At 37.4% G+C, this 20,144-nt stretch overlaps 1 protein-coding gene and 1 non-coding gene across 5 annotated transcripts in view; both read left to right on the forward strand.

Annotated features, from left to right (window-relative positions):
• Positions 1 to 20,144, forward strand: part of POC1B (POC1 centriolar protein B) — a 135,734-nt gene that overhangs the window by 78,121 nt on the left and 37,469 nt on the right. The window lies entirely within an intron of this gene.
• On the forward strand, positions 11,528 to 11,629 carry LOC114238407 (U6 spliceosomal RNA). The gene has a single exon (XR_003623784.1). It is a non-coding gene; the product is annotated as a U6 spliceosomal RNA (small nuclear RNA).

Here is a 20,144-nt window from a genome sequence, read left to right on the forward strand (position 1 = left end):
AGGAATGACGTGAACAAGTTAGATGAATATCTGGGGAGGTACTCCAGCCCATGGGAGCAGTGCTGGAAGGCCAGATTGGGAGTGAGGAGGAGCCACTGGAGGATTTCCTGCAGAGAAAGGGGCATAATCTGATGAGTGTTTTAACAGGTTCACTCTGGCTACTGTGTTGAGAATCAGCTGGGGGTGATGGTGGAGGAGAGCAAAGAGACCAGTTCGGAAGCTAATGAAATCATGAGACAGGAGGCAGAAGTGGCTTGATCCAGGGTGGTAGCAGAGGAGGTGGTGTTAAGTGATCTGATTCTGGATGTATTTTGAAGGTGGAGCCAAGAGGATTTCCTGATGGACTGGATGTCCGCTGTGGGATTCCCTGTCTCCTTTCCCCAGGGGTAGTAAGGCGCAGCCCTGAGTAATCTCAGGGTGGCCAAGCTTATCTCCTGGCTCAGCATCATTTTGCCAGAGGGGTTGCTGAGAGAAAAAAAGATTTGTGATTTTCCTATCTTCTTTTCTGGGATTAGGAAAGTGATCAGCTAAATCAAAGCAAGAGATGCTGTGCTGTTTCTGTGACTTTGAGAAGCACAGTGGTAAAACATAGTCCTTCCTAGGTGTCCTTTAGGTTTGCATTTTTCAGCGAGGTTTATTGGTTTCCCTTTTGGAAAGGCTGTCGCATCAGCCTATTTTTAGGAAGAAAAAAGTTATCCACTTTCATGGAGATTGTCATATGATATATACTCTCTGAAAAATATTGATATATTGATAAAATAAAAGGACATACAAAGAGTAAACTTACAGCTACAGAGAGGATAGCTCCATGGTTGTTGTGGCAACAGTTCGTCCTGGTTACTAGACAACATTGCGTAACCAGTTCAGAGCTATTCCAGTTCCTAACTGCTTATGTAAGCAAAGATTTGGAAAGACTTACTTGAAAGAACACAGTGTATGCAAACCTAAATGTTCAAAACTAAAATTTGTAACTTGAAAGTGTAAAATGGCAATATGTGATGTATTGTCCCCAGATACCTCATTTACCTTTACAGGAAAATCAATAAAAATCATGTTGCGCAAACCTGCTTACACTGCTTTTCTGTATGCTAACATTCCTGCATTTACATATAAACAGCTTCTAAATTTGGAGGTAGGTGAAATTCTTTTTTAAGTGTTTAAACTTTGCAACAGTTTATAAGGTAGCATTTGATTTGTAAATTCGGGGCATATGATTTCTGAAACTAGATATGTTTGTAACTTTGTTGTTGCTTGCTAAGCTTTAGGAAACAGACATGTTTATGGTATCTTTAGGCATCAGTTCAGTGGCCCTCGGTATTTTTCTCCTGCTCCCACTCTAAGTGTTTGAAAGAAAATGAACATAGGCATTTGTAAAATCCACCTATGGACTGTACACAGAGGTGCTTTCCACAATTTATCCTCATTTTATTAAAAGACATTTAGTCTTAATTTCAAATGATAGTGAATATGTCAAGTGAGATACAGTAATTTTTTTTTTTTAATCCAGTGTCTCAGAAAGTTAATAATCCAGTGTCTCAAAAAGTTAAGACGCTTAGTAGGAGTAAAAGATGAATTCCTATCAGGACTGAGAAATAATTTTAAAACGTCACCCTTTGAAATTGAAAGAAATAAAGTAATTAAATTGTCAAAGCATTTTAAAAATAAGACATACATGATAAAACTAACAGAAGTAAATAAGCAAAAATACACTTCCACAAATCTCTCACCCTTTAGAATAGAAAACACATTTTTGGTTTTTTCAGATACAAGTTATTTTAGAGATAGAGAAAACATTAGAGAGGAAGAGACGATTTCCAAATTAGTTGCATCCTTGCTTTAGAAGTACATCATGACCTATATGTTATAAGACCTACCAACAGTTGTGAATGTGATAGCTGACCTTTAAAAAAAAATGTGTTTGGGGGATTATAGAAAAAAAAACAAGCAACTAAAACTTTTAGTCTGTTAAAGGAACGTGGCTTTTTTTTTTTAAAGCTGATTTACTAAGATAGTAAGTACCACTGTAAAAAGAGAGTAATAGTGTGGGTCAGAGGGTTTCTTTTTTCCTCCAAATAAAATATACTTTTTGATAAAAATCATACTAATCATAAGTCCCAAATGTTTGATTTAACTATCCTTAACGACTTACTAATTTGAGCTTCATTCCCTTTAAGTTTCAAGGTCACCGAGAAAGAAAGCTTACATTAATGAGTGTTTCCTTTTACCAAAAATTTTACACTAAGTAAATTTTTAAGCGTAGTCCTAGTTAAAAATTTATGTAGTGAAACTGGTCTTTATAACCTGTTGACAAAAGTGATTTAGGACTTAAACGTTTCTTTATGAAATGTAAAGAGAGAGAGAGAGAACTCTACAAAAGGATTTTATAAAGCGTGCTATTTGGGAGCGCAACAGAATAAATACGTTTCTTTAATTTCCTTTAGAAAATTAGCGCCTTTCTGGGAGCTGGAGGTGTTGACGTTCCAGGTATTATTTCTGCCTTCCAACTTCCTGAGCTACTGTATTTCTGAGCTGCTGCAGTCATCCAGACTGTCGCAGGCCTGGGAATCCAAGCCGCATCCCCAGTTCCCACAGTTGAGACTGAGGCGTGCCGAAAATGCCCGACAGCCTCAGCCCACACATCCAGTAACAACTGGTTCCTTCCTCTTCCTGTGGAAGAGCAACATCCTCAGAGATGAGAAGAAATGCACCCTGAGGAATGCAGGAACAGCAGTGAGCTTTTCACACAGGAAATTACTAGGGGAGCATTCTGCAAAGTGCTTGTCTCCTGGACTGTCAGCCCATAATGAGCTTCCTGCTGACCTGGAGGATGGTTTACTATGGAGCTAAATGCCATTGGCAGGTCTGTCAGGGTTGCCTGGAAGATAGCGAGCTTCGCTTTCAGCTGTTCTGTACATTACACCCATCTGGTTTTGAGTAATTGGGTGCTGCTTATACAGTGAAGCTAGTTGGCTTTGCTCCTTTAGTTAGCCACCTGACAGCTAATTGTTTGGTGGAAGTGGTCAGCAAGTCTGCTGAAGTGAATTTTTCAGTCAGTTCTTTGTGCTTTATGAAGTCAGGTTATGTAAACTCTATGAGGACTTCAGAGAGATTAAAATCCTCATAATCTGAGTGAACTGGCTGCTGATGCCCAGTGCTGGTTCTTGCCTAGTTCCATCTGTGTCTTTCAGTCTCCTTGCTTTTACTTTCGGAAACAGTCAGGCATCAGTAGAAGGTATACTGTGTGCACGATCATACATCCTCGAGCATACAGAACACTCTGCTGCTTCAAACCAGCCAATCCACCCACCCCTATAATTTAAAAATTGAGACTGACTTGGAATGACTTTTACAACTGAAGAATGTTCTGGTATAATTTTTTTCCCCTAATTCCTACGTGTTTTCTTTTTCCTTTACTTGAGATAGTGATGGCCACTGTAAAGCCCAGTTTTTATATCATATGTTCTTTTTAAATTGCTTTCCAGATCACTACAGAATTTTGGTGGGTTTCAGCATTTATGGTGGCAAAATTCCTTTACTTTTCATGTATTTGTTTGGATTATTTTACTGAAGCACATAAGAGTTACATGTTGTTTGTTTTAAGTTGAAGGGGAGATGGAGAAAGAATGCCAGGCATTTCCTCTTCCTTTCAGAATGTCTTTTTAATGAACATTCCTCTTCCCTCCTATGAACAAACCATCTCAACTCAGTGAGGGGCCTCTAAGTGTCTAAGTTTCTAACAAACCAACTTCTTTCCTTTGTTCCTTCAGCCCTAGAGAGTTAGTTGCTTCATGCATTTACTATTTCTTCTCACCTCTGTGATCCCTTTTAGCCTTTGCAGACTTCCAAACCTTTTTAACCAGTTCCCTATATTAAATTCTCTCTGCTAAAATAACTGTTGTGGTTTCTGTTTTCCTGCTGGATCCTGAATGATCATCTTAAAGATCCTAAACCATCCTAAAGAAATAGAAGTACAGAAGAAGACTTGTATTCAAGGATGTTTATTTCAGCATTACTTATAACAACAAATGGACACAAGTCAAATATCCTTTAAGAGAGTATTAGTTAAATAAAACTATAGTATATCAAGTGATGGAATATTATATAGCCATGCCATGTTTAACAACAACTAAATACATGTGTATGATTCTGAATTTGATTCTGGGTCAGTAGAAGAATTGCTATATAGAACATCACTATGACAGTTGACAAAAAGTGAGCATGGGCTTTACCTCCTTGGTAGGGCTTTGTAGTTACTTTTCTTTTACTGCTCTTCCCAGGTCCCCAACCTCACCCTGTCACTTATTTACATTTTTTTGTTTGTTCTTTTTTTTTTTTTTTTTTTAAGAAAGAGTATTCTTTGTGGCAAGAATTGTGTGTGCATAAGGTTTCTTTGATGGTGTTATTGCTATTCGTTCTGGTGTGTGCAGATATTATTTCCTTTGTGGAATAGGTGATAGTTTCCATCAGATTTGGTTATAGTGTGAATTTTATGAAGTGAATCCTATTTTCCATTGACTTTTATTTTTAAGCAGAGCTATGTTTTCTTGGTAAATATTCTGTTTATTGGGCTGGAAATCTTATGGACTAGGCTTGAAAGCATGCCCAAATCCATAATTACAGTGTTACAGTAATAGTACACCTTGTTCCCATAGGTGAAACTTTAAAAGACATTTTGTAATTCACTTGGAAAATTCTTCTGTTTGAAGCTACATGTTCAGTTGAATGAATCTGTGTCCCATTTTGTCCATTCTCTAAGGTTGATATTGTGTAAACTAAATTCATTTTAAATAACATCTAGCATCAGGCAAAGTACCAGGGTAAATGTTATTCTAAATTCAGAAACAATGCATTTTAGGGATAATAATTAATCATCTAATGAAATTTTAATTACTTGTTGATAAATAATTACTTGTTTTTTTTTTTTTTTTTTTAAAGGATTTTCTTATTTATTTATTTATTTATTTATTTATTTATTTATTTATTTATTATTTTTGGCTGTATTGGGTCTTCGGTTCGTGCGAGGGCTTTCTCCAGTTGCGGCAAGCGGGGGCCACTCTTCATCGCGGTGCGGGGACCGCTCTTCATCGCGGTGCGCGGGCCTTTCTCTATCGCGACCCCTCCCGTCGCGGGGCACAGGCTCCAGACGCGCAGGCTCAGCAATTGTGGCTCACGGGCCCAGCTGCTCCGTGGCATGTGGGATCTTCCCAGACCAGGGCTCGAACCCGTGTCCCCTGCATTAGCAGGCAGATTCTCAACCACTGCGCCACCAGGGAAGCCCAAATTACTTGTTTTAAACAGAGCTGGAAATGCATTATTTTAAGATAAAGTGAAGACAGTTGTGTGCTTTGGAAAATCAGTTGAAATTTTGAAGAATTTGACTAAGAAATGCACTCTCCCAGATTTGTACTTTTAGAAAATTCTGTGTACTTTCTGTAAAATTCAGTACACAGTAAAATTACTGAAAAAAATTCAAGCTGGGGCTTCCCTGGTGGCGCAGTGGTTGAGAGTCTGCCTGCCTGTGCGGGGGACGCGGGTTCGGGCCCTGGTCTGGGAGGATCCCACGTGCCACGGAGCAACTGGGCCCGTGAGCCACAACTGCTGAGCCTGCGCATCTGGAGCCTGTGCTCCGCAACAAGAGAGGCCGCGATAGTGAGAGGCCTGCGCACCGCGATGAAGAGTGGCCCCCGCTTGCCACAACTGGAGAAAGCCCTCGCACAGAAATGAAGACCCAACACAGCCATAAATAAATAAATAAATAAAAATTAAACTTTAAAAAGAAATCACCAAAAATTCCGAGAAGCAGCTGGCCCTGAATCTGATCAGGGACCACTTCTAATCTCAAAAAAAAAAAAAAAAATTCAAGCTGTTAACACTATTTAAAAACTTTGTTCTTTTTCAAGAAATCGTTTATATATGTTCTATGAATTATAAATGCCATAAAACTATGGCTGTTTTACATTTTGGGCACTAATCTATCAGAGAGTCACACCCTCTTCCTCCCAGCTCAGGGAAAACAACCTCTTTCTGATATACAATTAAATGACATGAAAAATTTTAAACAAATAATATGTTTTTTAAAATATCACCATTTTTAAAATTGAGTTTACTGATAGGTTTATGAAACAGAATTGAGAAAAAAATTTTTCTATTTAAAAATAAATTATCTCTTCCCTGAAATGTATTTGAAACTTTTTATTTAGAGAGCAATAGTTTTCCCTAAGGTATTATATGATTAATATTTTAATCAAGCATTAGGATCTTGTTATTTCTGTTACTACGTGCTATGATTATTTTCATGTATTTATTAGTCAAGCGAAATGACATTCCTGGGGTTTATCTCAAATTATGTTTTATTTGTTTATTTTTAGTTTTACTTTGGCACTTTTTCCAGGCAGTTCTCTTGGCAGCAGTGGCATTGCTTCTGCTTGTCGTGTTTTATGCAATTAAGCTCTTCCAGTATATTCCCCATCACAACTTATTTCATGCAAATGTTCTAGCTGTTGTATCCAGCCATTAACTTATATAATTTTTCCTGCAGTATTTTTAGTCAAAATTATTTTCCTAAATGTAAGAGAAAAATGAATTTTATGAGAAGCTAAACAATGAATTTTGAATGGAAAAAAGTCAGAATGTACTGAAAGTTTTTGTCTTTTCCTCCTGCCTCTACCCTTCCCGGTGCCAGTCCTCACACCAGGGTGGGAGATTTGGATCTGACCACATTAACTAGGATTTGCTTTTTGTCCTCTGCTGCTTATATACGTGGCACAAGAAAATCTGGAGTACTAGTAGACTGTATGTGGAGACTGTGGCCAACCAGCTTGTTAGAGTAGCAAAACGAGTACATATGGAATTAATTACTCTCCTGCCATAGCTCTGCAGACCCCAAATGAGTGAATCTTGGCAGGAATAGAAAATCTTTCAGCGTACTAACCACAGATGAGCTGTATTTCTGCAGGAGCTGAGCTCAGGGCAGTGAAGCTTTGGTGTGCAGCATCACGAAGGGAAGTGACTCAGCCTAAGTTAGGGGCTGACTCAGTAGACATTGTTCATTCATTTCTCAAAAATGAACATGCCAGGCACTAGATAGGAGTAGGGGGTTGAGAGGGAGGAGGATGAATGTGGGTTATAATGATAAGCAAAAGCTATCATGGAAAGTTACATAGTACAGTGACAGTATGAATTGTGGGCATTTGACTAAGTCAGGAGTATAGGTGAGGCGAAATCAGAGAAAGTTTCCCTGAAAAAGTTGTTTTAAGCTGAGATATAAAACCTTGCTATTCAAGATGTGGTCCATGGTTTGTTTGAGCATCACCTGGGAGCTTCTTAGAAATGCAGAGTCTTGGGTCCCACCCCAGAGCTACTGCATCAGACACTGCATTTTAATAAGATCCCCAGGTGATTTACGTGTTCATTAAAGTTTGAGAAGTGCTGATCTAAAGCTTCAGTAAGAGTTGGTGTGAGAAGATTAGGAGTACTGGAGTGTCCTAGGCAGAGGGAACTGTGTATGCAAAGACTGGCTTGCAGGGACCTTGGTATGCTCTAGGGACTGAAAAGAGGGCTGGAGCCCAGGGATGGGCAGGAGAATGTGGTGTCAGGACAGCCAAGAGAGGAGTGTTTAAAGAAGATGGGAGTGTCAACATTGCTGAAAGCCAAGAGAAGGATTTTTATAATAATCAGTTTAGCAGAAATTTTTGGTTACCTTTTGGAGAGCTTTTTCAATGGACTAATACAGGTGCGAGCCAGTATGAAGTGAGTTGAACAGTGAGTGGAGGGGGCAGGGTGAGCAAAGAGACAGCTAGAATAGATTATTCTTTCTTTTACTGAATACATTTGCCGTGCATCTATTATATACCAAGCAATGAGAATGCACAGATGAAAGAGTCCAATAATAGTGATAAATGCCTAATTTGCTATGGGAGTACATCAGTGGAGTGGTTAAATAAGGACTGTGTGTGTGTGTGTGTGTGTGCGTGTGTGTGTACACACATATGCACATGTGTGTGAGGGCTAGAAAATTTGGGTGGGGGACAGAAAACGTAATCAGAGATAACTTCCTGGAAATGGTTGAAACTTGAGCTGTTTCTTTAAGAATTTGCCTACCATTATGGAGAACAAGGACAGAGTTCAGCATTTGTATAGGTGACAAGGCTCAAGAGGAGATGGTGAATTCAGGGAACCATGACAAGAGCAAATTTGAGTTTTAGGACAGTTACTCTAGAGATGTGATAAAGGAGGGGTTAGAGGGAGGTGAGGCTGGGAGGCATGAAAATTAGGAGGCAAGTGCAGTCGTAATCTAGATACGGAGTGGGGGGGTGCTTGATCTTGAGCAGTAACATAGGGGGAAATGAAGAAGAGGAGACTGAGCCGTGAGATCTTGAAGAGAAAGAGTTAAAAGTTCTGTTTACTGATTAGACATAGGAGAGGGAGGACTCTAGAACAGCTCCCACATTTGAAGCTCCTGAGTAGGTAATGGCACTGTTTACCAAGACAGGACAGAGACAGGCCTTGGGCATGGAGCACCCAGGCAGAAATATAGATCTGGGAACCTTGAATTGACTGATCAAGCCGTGAGGGCCCACAGGATGATCCCTGAACTGCGGCTTCATACTAAATACGGTAATGATTATGACAGCTAGATGATCACCAGTAACCTCATCTCATTCATCAGGAGTGGTAATTAGAAGACTGTTTGCTTGAATAATGCTGGTTATTTGGTAAATACGGCGACTGAAATATAAAGCAGATAAAACTGGTTGCATTTAATGGCTGTAAGTAGCAGACGTGCATTAGTGGTGTCACGGCTTCCTTTTTTAAGAACTTCCTGCTTACTCCTCTGGGTATGTGTTTGGTGTAGATAAATTTTTATGATTCTTAACCACACTTGTAATAAAGTTATAGAATGTAGTTCATATTCTCTTTGACTCATGACATCTGTGAAAAATATTTTTGAACTTTATGGTAGCATTTGAATATTAATTCTCCTGGACCATTTTCCCCATGATAATTGGTTAAAAAAAAAAAAAAGAAAGGAAAATCTTTCCTTATAAAGACAGTCATTTTAAAATTAATTTTTTAATTGAAGTATAGTTGATTTATAATGTTGTGTTAGTTTCAGTTTTATATATATATATATATATATATATATATATACTTTTTTTTTTCAGATTCTTTTCCCTTACAGGTTATTAAAAATATATTGAGTATAGTTCTCTGTGCTATACAGTAGGTCCTTGTTAGTTATCAGTGATTGTTGTTATCCTTTGGTTTCTGAGTTTCTTCCACCAGCAAAATTAGAAAGGAGCAAAACACCCATACCTTTCTATACACAAAAATGTAGGAAAGAAAAATATAGTATGTCTATCAAACAGTAATATTGTTATCATGGCCTTTTATTTATAATGAAATATTTGTTACTGATTTTCTACTCATAAGCTCTTTGTCCTGAAGATTTTATGCCATAATTTTTCAACTATGTCCAGTTATATAATCTTTATCAAGGGGTTAAATATTTCAGATGAGATTCATAGATTTAAATGCTTGATGTTAGATTGGCTTCCTGTATTATTATTAGGAAATCATTTTTCACCCATTAAATGATGGGACCAGAATTTTTAAAAAGATGTTGGATCTTTGTCTACTGTTTTTAAAAAGTATTATGTACATTTCTCAGGCAGCTGCCTGAAAATGGAAATTTTTTTTCTTTTTTAACTATATCTGAAAATGTCTTAATATTTTGTTTTGGATTTGCTGAACAGTGATTTTCATTTTAAATGTATATTCAGCATATGCTTATCCATTTACTACTTTATTTAGTATGGCTTGTTCATTTATTTTTTGAACTTCCACCTGCCCTTAAGTAGCCTATTAACTAATTTGAGAAACCAGACATAGAAGAATTTTTTTTAGTTTGAATATAATGGATAGAAAAATATCTTTAATTCAACAAATTTTATTAATTACTTTATGTGTGCCTTACACATAGGAGGCACTCACCGTATTGTCAACTATCTGAAAGAAGGTGAGCTATGGCTTCTGCCTTCTAGAAAGGTGCAATTTAGATTTTAGTGGAGTTGGGGGCAGGACACAATATGATAATATTGATAATGATAGGTAATTGATCACAAACTATAGATTAAACTCTTTACCTATATTCTCACAGCAACCTTATAATGTAGCCCAGGGTTATTTTCTTCATTTTACAGGTGAGGAAACTAACACTTAGGAAGCCAAGTAATTTGTCCAAGGTCATACAGTCAGTACACAGAAGAGACAAGATTAAACCCAAGTCTGTGTGACTTGATGCCCCATTAATATAGCGCCATATTATATGATAGCATGGATAATTATCCAGTATCACAAACAGCAGAAATGCAGGGAAAATTGATAATTACCTTTAAGAAACAAAATTGAATTTTTCTAGAGATTTAGAACAGGCAAATTGCATCTATTTGGGGAAGATGAGGAAAGGCTTCATTATTTTGCAAATGCAAATTAAAGTCAACTTACATAAAGTGCACTGTGTATACTGAGATCACATAGAAAACTTTCACTCTCTGTCTTTTGAATGATATAATGAACAATAAATAGAAGAGTGGTTCTCAATACCCAGCTGTGAATATACATTACTGTTATAATCACAGTTATCATTAATTGTACTAGAATGTTCACATTATGCTAGATGGTGAATAGAACATAAATAAATATAATATTTGCCCTCTAAAAGATGTTCGGAAAAGCTTGCCAGTTTTCTGAATGTAGCTTTGTTAAATGACTGGATAAATTCCTGCCTTAAAATTGCCTCTTCATAGTATTAAAACACAGTAAAGAAGCTAGTCTTATTCAAGTGAGCAAAGCATGAGTTACTGTGTATGTGCAATTAAAAAAAAAAATTATCTCATGACTTTTTTTTTTTTTTTTTTTAAAGACTGAATATCTTTTTTTTTTTAATTTATTTATTTATTTATTTATTTTTGGCTGTGTTGGGTCTTCATTTCTGTGCGAGGGCTTCCTCTAGTTGTGGCAAGCGGGGGCCACTCTTCATCGCGGTGCGCGGGCCTCTCACTATCGTGGCCTCTCTTGTTGCGGAGCACAGGCTCCAGATGCGCAGGCTCAGTAGTTGTGGCTCACGGGCCCAGTTGCTCCGCGGCATGTGGGATTTTCCCAGACCAGGGCTCGAACCCGTGTCCCCTGCATTGGCAGGCAGATTCTCAACCACTGCGCCACCAGGGAAGCCCTATCTCATGACTTTTAACACACAGCTCACTTCTCCTGAACTTGGCACTTGAAGAGTTTTGAGGAACAGAAAATAGGCCTGTAAAAAAGGTCAAAGAATGGCATTATTTATCTTAGAGAGTCAGCAAGCCCAGGAAATAATTTTTCAGAAATTTATTCTAAATAATCCTGACTCTGTGATAATTTTGTGTTTCATAAAAATAATGAGGATAGTTATTTGAGGACAACATTTGGCTTGTTGGTTTGGTTGGCTCTCCATGTACATTATAATGATACTAAAATGGTGGTGGTGTATTTGCTTTTGCAGCACGTATACTAAAATTGAAAAGATACAGAAAATATTAGAGTGGCCTCCACGAGAGGATAAGTTGAAATTTATTAAATGTTCCATGTGTTTTGGAATATTATGTTTGTAGTTAGGGAAGCTCAGTGTCATAAAGACGTTAGTTCTCTCTGAATAAATCTACAAATTCAAGGCAATTCCAATAAACATCCTATTAAGATTTTTCATGAAACCTAAAAAGCTGATTTTATGGCATACATGGAAGAGCAAAGGGCCCAAAACAGACAGGACAATTTTGAAGAAATTTGAAGGTTGGGGACTCGTTAAGCTCTAAGTGTGATATTGTTACACAGAGAGACAAAGAGTCCACAATGGAGGGCACATAAGCAGACCCACACAAGTGCAGATGGTTGGTCTATGAAAGGCCTGATTTTGTAGACCCATGAAGATGGGTTTGTCACTAAGTCAACTGTTCAATAAATGTTGCTGGGACAGCTAGCTATATGAAAAAAAAAAAAATTATGTTCTTACTTTTAACCACAAATGAAATCAATACCAGATGGGTTAAAGGCTTAAGTGTGAAACCCCATACTTCAAAACTTCTAAAAGAAAACAGAAGAATATATTTATGTATTCTGGGTAGGCAAGGATTGCTTAAGCAAAATATAAAATGTACAAATCATAAAAGAAAAAGTTTAATAAATTTGACTACATTTAAAACAAAAAACTTCTGTAAAAAATCCCATAAAATAAAAGTGAACACAATCCACAGAGTAGGGGATGTATTACACATATAAACAAAGTATTGGTATCCATAATATATAAGGAACTTTTAAAAATTTTTATTGAAGTATAGTTGAATTACAATGTTGTGTTAATTTCTGCCATATAGCAAAGTGATTCAGTTATATATATATATATATATATTTTTTTCCATTATGGTTTATCACAGGACATTGAATATAGTTCTCTGTGCTCTACAGTAGGACCTTGTTGCTTATCCATTCTCTATATAACAGTTTGCACCTGCTAATCCCAAACTCCCACTCCATCCCTCCCCCACCTCCCTCCCCCCTTGGCAACCACCAATCTATTCTCTATATCCCTGATTCTGTTTCTGTTTCATAGATAGGTTCATTTGTGTCATATTTTAGATTCCACATATATGTGATATCATATGGTATTTCTCTTTCTGACTTACTTTACTTAGTATGATAATCTCTGGTTGCATCCATGTTGCCGCACATGGCATTCTTTTTTTATGGATTAGTAGTATTCCATTGTATATATGTACCACATCTTATTTATCCATTCATCTGTCAAAGGACATATAGGTTGCTTCCATGTCTTGGCTGTTGTGAATAGTGCTGTTTTAAGAACATAGGGATGTATGTGTCTTTTTGAATTATAGTTTTGTCTGGATATATGCCCAGGAGTGGGATTGCTGGATCATATGTAGTTCTATTTTTAGTTTTCTGAGGAAACTTCATACTGTTTTCTACAGTGGTTACACCAACTTACATTCCCAGCAACAGTGTAACAGGGTTTCCTTTCCTCCACATCCTCTCCAGCATTTGTTATTTGTAGACTTTTAAATGATGGCCATTCTAATTGGCGTGAGGTGGTACCTCATTGTTGTTTTGATTTGCATTTCTCTCTATAGAAGGAACTCTTAAATATAAATTAGAAAAAAGTAGACCAACTAAAAAGTGGACAGAGGACTTAAATAGGTAATTTGCAGAAGAAAGATCAATATACACATAAAATATGCTCAAGTTACCAGTAATCAAGGAAACAAACAATGAAATTAAAACCATGGGATACCATTTCCTGCCCATAATTTTGTTAAAATTTAAAATGCCTGACAATCAAATATTTTTGACCTTGTAGAAAAAGGGGGGATTTTCTTCTGCTCATGGAAGAGTAAGTTGATTCTACCATTTGGGACAGTATCTGGTAAAACTATAACTGAACTATGACACGTTAGGGGAACTCACCTACCTGTGTACAGGAGACATTTATAAGAATGCTTACTGTGGAATTCAATGCTAGTTAACAGTACAAAGGACACATAAATTGTGGAATACCCAATCAATGGAATACTATTTGGCAGGGAAAATAAGTGAAGTAGACTTACCTGCAACACCATAGACAAATCCAACAACGTTGGTTAACAGAAAATACTAAAGAGATCTAATACTATTTTATGTGACGCTCGAATACACACAAAAGCAATACTGCTGTTTAGGGATGTCTACCTATGTGATAAAAGTAAAGGGACATAGATTGGGATGATAGACACAATATTCAAGATGGTGGTATCCTTTAAGAGGGAAAGGTAGGGAGATAGATCATAAAAGGGTATACTTTGTTTCTTAAGGTAGGGGAGAGGGTTGCTTTATTATTCTTATATCTCTTCACTAAATTAAAAAAATTTTTATTTTATTGTAGTTGATTTACAATGTGTTAATTTCTGCCATACAGCAAAGTGATTCAGTTATACATATATATACATTCTTTTTCATATTCTTTTCCGTTATGGTTTATCACAGGGTATTGAATATAGTTCCCTGTGCTATACTGTAGGACCTTGTGGTTTATCCATTCTACATATAATAGTTTATATCTGCTAATCCCAAATTCCCAATCCATTCCTCCCCCACCCTCTTGGTAACCAAAAGTCTGTTCTCTATGTCTGTGAGTCAGTTTCTGTTTCATAGATAGGTTCATTTGTATAATATTTTAGATTCCACATATAAATGATATCATGTGATATTTTTCTCTTTCTGACTTACTTCACTTAGTAGTTTTATTTTCAACGAATTTTTGAAAGCAAAATTGGAACTTAAAAAAATCAGTTATTATGAGATAAAAAGAGGGATTACAGATTCATTCAGAAATGTTAGTGTTGCAGTGAGGTTGCATTGCTTATTCATGCCTGTATTAATTTCACTTGATTGCTGTTCTGCATGCAAAGAAGGGGCAGCTTTCTGAAAGGTGAACAGATGGCTTTTTTGAGACATGATGTGGGTGAAACTAAACCAAATGTGGTTTTCCAAGTCAAACTTCAGTTTTTTCCAAGATGTAATCCTTACTTGAATGTAAAATACCTTTTAAAAAAGTACATCATTGTACAATATAAGTTATTACCTGCCTCAGAATTTAGATTCACACATGCACACACCTTTTTTGAACACAGTAAGGTATCGCTATAAATAATGGTTGATTTCTGCCCTTGTCATTTCAGCAACTTGCATAAAATATTCTTGTTGATTCTATATGAAAGAGATAATAAGAATGAATCCCTTATTCTGTAGGCCTTTGGGGTATAACAGCAGGATTCACAAAAGATGTAATGACTACTTGTTTTCTCTTTGTAATTTACAGAAAGTTTTATTGGTATTCTATTTGTCTAGAATACTGGGATTAGAATTTTTAGTTTTATATTAACTCAGAAGAGAGAGTACTAATTCTAGTTCACTGACTACCTGCTGTCTCCCTCCACCTCCCCCAGATAATTCTGGTAAGTACTTTATCATTAATTAAAATTTATCTGGCACAGTGCACAGTTCTAGACTCAGCATAGGGCATTAGAAGACAAATATTCCTTTAAGGGATTCATAGGTTATGTTTGCCTAATCCTGTAAATAGTGAAACATGAAAGGAAATTTTTGTACAGATATTATTTGTCCTAGCTGTATCCTACCTATTCGTGGCTTCAAAATTAATAAGCTTCTCTGGAGATGACAGTAAAGATCAAAGACAAAGATAGACAGATTTATGGCCTCGGCTGTCATTTTCAAGGGCACTGAATTAATCACTCAGATATTCTAGTTGATAGTTGCATTGGGGCGGGGGTGTTTTTCAAGTCTTCTGACAAACATGAAATTTCCAATTTGGTTTGAAGAAGAAAAATCAAAGCCCTCAGTAAAACCTTATCCCCAAAGCCTCTTTTTCTCTCTTTGAGAAAAAGATGTATGATTTTTCCCAAGGGATAAACAGAAGGCTTTCTCAGCTCAGCGACTTTAGTCTGGGAGACACAAATTTCACATGACATTCTCTGATTTTATCCTAGAAGTATTTTTAAATCAATCAGACTGAATCAGGTGGGTATGTCCCTACAGGGATATACAATACACTGCGCAGATATAACATAGAAGAGATGCGGTTTTCTTCTTCAGGATCAACAGCCTTTTCTTCTTAAGAGTTTTAGAAATTGGGAACGAATCCTGCCTGTGTTGTGGTCCTGTGACAGCCCCACATGGGTGACTCCATAGCTCTTTGTTCTGTTTTTCTGATGAATCCATCCGCTTCTTGGTTAACACTGGCTTTTGATCGCAAGGAAAGAACCAAAGACAGAGCAACACTCTGAGTCACTTCTGCAAGACAGCCATCCTCTCTTGGTCAGGATTCTCAGAGGAACTCAGTGACTGTCTAAATCCTTTGTGTTAATGGTAAACTCAGTGTAAAGCCTCCCACGCACTGGCCACCACTTCCTCTAGTCCTTCAGTTTTGATAATTCATCAACCCCAGAAGGACCTCCAATCCACTGAGCCTCTGCCTTTTCATTGCCCACCTTCTGTGTCTATGTGTCTCACCTTTATGGGCTTAGATTCTATAGTCCATCATCATAGCCATACCCTTGCCCCTTTCTCTCTCCATTGTACTCACCTCAAAAAACTTCAGCCTGGTTAAATCTATTTTTTTCTGCCGACTCTATACCTACACCCAAGCAACTGAATTCGACTAGACAGCCATGCTGACTGATCTCCCTTTAAATTTATTTATACAAAGCTCCAGGGGCACTCAGTACTGCCTAGCAATCCATTTACCAAGTAGTTGTCTCCTCACCATCCTGTGACATCAGTGCTCTCTTTCTGTTTGATCTTTTCCATCAGCCCACATTTGTAATGTATTTCCCATCTTTAAAAAGGAAAACTTCATTTGACCCCTCATCCCTTTCCAAGTCCTGTCTCATTGCTCTGCTCCCCTTTATAGCAAAACTCCTCAAAAGAAGGGCATATATTCAGTCTTCATTTCTTCACTTTCTACTCTTCTGAATCCACTTCAGTTAAGCTTTTGTCCCCACCATTCCACTCATGTCAAGGTCCCAGTGATTCATCCAAATCAGACTTCCTATAGGATTTGGTCTTAGTGATCACTCCCTTCCCCTTGAAACTTTTTCCTTACCTACCTTCTGGTCCAGTACCCCTCCTACCTCATGGATCGCTAGTCACCTTTCCTGCTCCTTCTCTTCCTGCCTTCTAAAGTCTTTGCCACTGTTCTCTTGTTTGGCCCCTCCCTCTTGTTTGATCATAGAGCCATGGCTGTAAATAGTTATATGCCGAATACCCCAACTCCAAGGGGACAGGAGCTTCTGCAATTGGTACCCTTCCAACCCTTGCCTTATGTACCTCTTCACCTGGCTGTTCATTTGTATCCTTTATAAAAACTGGTAAATATATGTATATATATTCTGATAACTCCCAAATTTGTATCTTTAGCCCCAACCTCTCCGCAGAAATCTAGAATCATATATTTCCAATTGTATTCATGATTTTTCCCCTTGGAAGGCTCATAGGCATCTCAAACTTAACATGCCCCCAATTTATTCTCTACCCCAATTAAAAAATGCATCATCAGTGGAGCTAAATCATAATGTAACACCTCGCCCAGCTTTATTTTTCTTCATAACCATTGTTACTACCTGACATTACATCACATATCTTTATATTTATTCACTGGAATATAACCCCATGTCAACAGGGTCTCTTTTGTTTAATCATTTCTTGTATTAGGCAGAGTAATGGTCCATAAAGATGTCCAAGTCCTCATCCCCAGAATCTGTGAATATGTTTCTTTACATGGCAGAGGGGCTTTGCAAATGTGATTAAGTTAAGGATCTTGAGATGGGGAGATTATCCTAGATTATGGTCCAATACAATCACAATGGTCCTTACAGGGGAAGAAGGGAGGCATAGGAATCAGAGAAGTGGAGATTGGAGTGATGCAGCCTAGAGCCACGAATGTAGGCAGCCTCAAGGAGCTGGAAAAGGCAAGGACAGATTCTCCCCTAGAGCCTCCAGAAGGAACACAGCTCTGCTGACACCTTGATTTTAGCCCCATAAGATTTATTTGGACCTTCAGAACTTCAAGATAGTAAGTAAATTTGTGTTGGTTTAAGCCACTAAACTTGTGGTAATTTGTTACAGCAGTGGTAGGAAACTAATGTACTCCTATATCTCTGGCACCTAGAATTTTCCTGGCACGTAGGTGCTAAATAAAAACAATTTTGTTTGAATAAATGGTATGTCTTCATTGTTTTATATCCCATATAAAGATTATTGGAGTTTCTAATCCCTATTCTAAATGTTATTGTTGAAGATAAATGATCCATTCTTTCTTTGAAAAGCAATATTTGCTTTCATTTTTGTCCAGGCAAAAGGTATTTTTTGTTTTCCTAGTCTAGTTCGGGCAGGCATTTTATAAGTGTGTGTGTGTGTGTGTGTGTGTGTAGTGATTTAAAAAATCTCAGAATGTCAGGAATGGAACAGACTTTTAAAGGGCATTCAGTCTGAATTTCCTGATCTGATGTTTGTATACTTCTCACAATATCCCTGACAAGTGATCATCCCTAGTCTATTTTAGAACCTTCAGTGATGGGAAACTCACTTTAGCTAGAGGGATCAAGACCACTTTTGGATAGACTTTTCTGACTTTGGTCTGTTTTGTTCTCTACTTACAGAATTAAATCAAAACTAGAAATGTTAAGTATAAGCCCAAACTGACTTATTTTAACCAATTTATTAAATATATATCTGCAGTTCAGGTCACTGCTTATCTTTACAAGTGAAGTACCTCCTTTTGCATGTTCACACTTGTCAGAAGATCCTTATGCTATTTCACCAGAAACCATCAAATATACTTTTGGGGGATAAAAATCAAGAAGTGATTTGCAGTTAAGTGATAAAGGCTTCCATTGCTCCCTCATTGTGCCTTTGAGGAGGCATTTAAGATAGTAATTTTTAGTAGAGAATCGTACTGGCTTGACTTTGGGTTTATATCAATACTTCTCTCCAAATACTGTCAAATTATTAATATTTACATTTTGAGGATGGCTCAGCAGATGCAGGACGGTCAGTTGAATTCAGTTCAACAAATGTTGAGCCCTGTATGTGTCTCATGCACTGTGCTAGGCACCCGAGGAAGAAAGATGACCAAGTTATGGCTCCTACCCTCAAGAGAGTAACCCCCATGACCTGGTAGGGAATATAGACATGAAAGCACAAATATAATGAGAAGTGATGAATGCTCTACTAGGCACGAACAAAGACTTATGAGAGTGTATGGTGTTAGAGAATGTTCTAATTTCACTCCTTTACATGTAGCTGTCCAGTTTTCTCAGCACCACTTATTGAAGAGACTGTCTTTTCTTCATTGTATATTCTTGCCTCCTTTGTTGTAGGTTAATTGACCATAAGTGCGTGGGTTTATTTCTGGGCTTTCTATCCTGTTCCATTGATTTATATTTCTGTTTTTGTGCCAGTACCACAGTGTTTTGATGACTGTAGCTTTGTGTATAGACTGAAGTCAGGGAGCATGATTCCTCCAGCTCTGTTTTTCTTTCTCAAGATTGTTTTGTCTATTCTGGGTCTTTTGTGTTCCACACAAATTTAAAAATTATTTGTTCTAGTTCTGTGAATAATGCCATTGGTAATTTGATAGGGATGGCACTGACTCTATAGATTACCTCGGGTAGTACATTTTCACAATATTGATTCTTCCAGTCCAAGAACACGGTACATCTTTCCATCTGTTTGTGTCATCTTTGATTTCTTTCATCAGCATCTTATAGTTTTCAGAGTACAGGTCTTTTGCCTCCTTGAGAGTGAAGTGGTGCCAGTGATTAGTTCTGACTTGCCAGCCCAGACAGTGAGTGGGTAAGTAGGAAGGGTAGTAGAAGGGGGAGAGAAGAGGAGAGGAAGAAAGAAAAAAAATATAATGCATGAACTTCCATATGTAATTGGGCACCACAGTATCTTGAATGTTTCATTGTTAATGATATAAATAGTAGTAGTTTAAATGTGTAGACCTTGATTACATTGTTGAATGGTTAATTTCCCAATAAAAATTTACTTGCAAATGCCACAATTTTCACTTTCTGTTGATGCTTTAAAAGCATTCTCTAATGTGACAAACGAAACTTTATGCATTAAAATTAATCATGGCATTTAAACAACCTGTTAAGAGTCGTTTGTCCCCAGAATGTGACAGGTTTTATATATAGCTCTCAGGACTATCAAAGTAGTTTGCATCAGTCAACTCTGTATTTTTTACTCTATTGTATATGTTCAGAGGGAAAGTGGAGACTTTTAACTTGTAGAGATAAGGATTTCTTAGCCACACACCTTCATTCTGTGCACTTGGTGAGGCTGTCTTTCCCATCTTTGAGATGGCAACCATGAGTTTATCCAAGGAGAACTTAAGCGTGGTAATTGCCCTGCCATCCATTTGAAGGAATTGGCTCCCTGGAGAACTGTAAGCTCCGTGAAGGAAGGTACCATATCTGATTTGTTCTTTGCTGTAGCTTTAATGCCTACGTATAGGAGGCCTTCGCTTGCTGAATCAA

The sequence above is a fragment of the Balaenoptera acutorostrata genome, chromosome 11 (genome assembly GCF_949987535.1).
Source record: "Balaenoptera acutorostrata chromosome 11, mBalAcu1.1, whole genome shotgun sequence".
NCBI classification, from domain to species: domain Eukaryota; kingdom Metazoa; phylum Chordata; class Mammalia; order Artiodactyla; family Balaenopteridae; genus Balaenoptera; species Balaenoptera acutorostrata.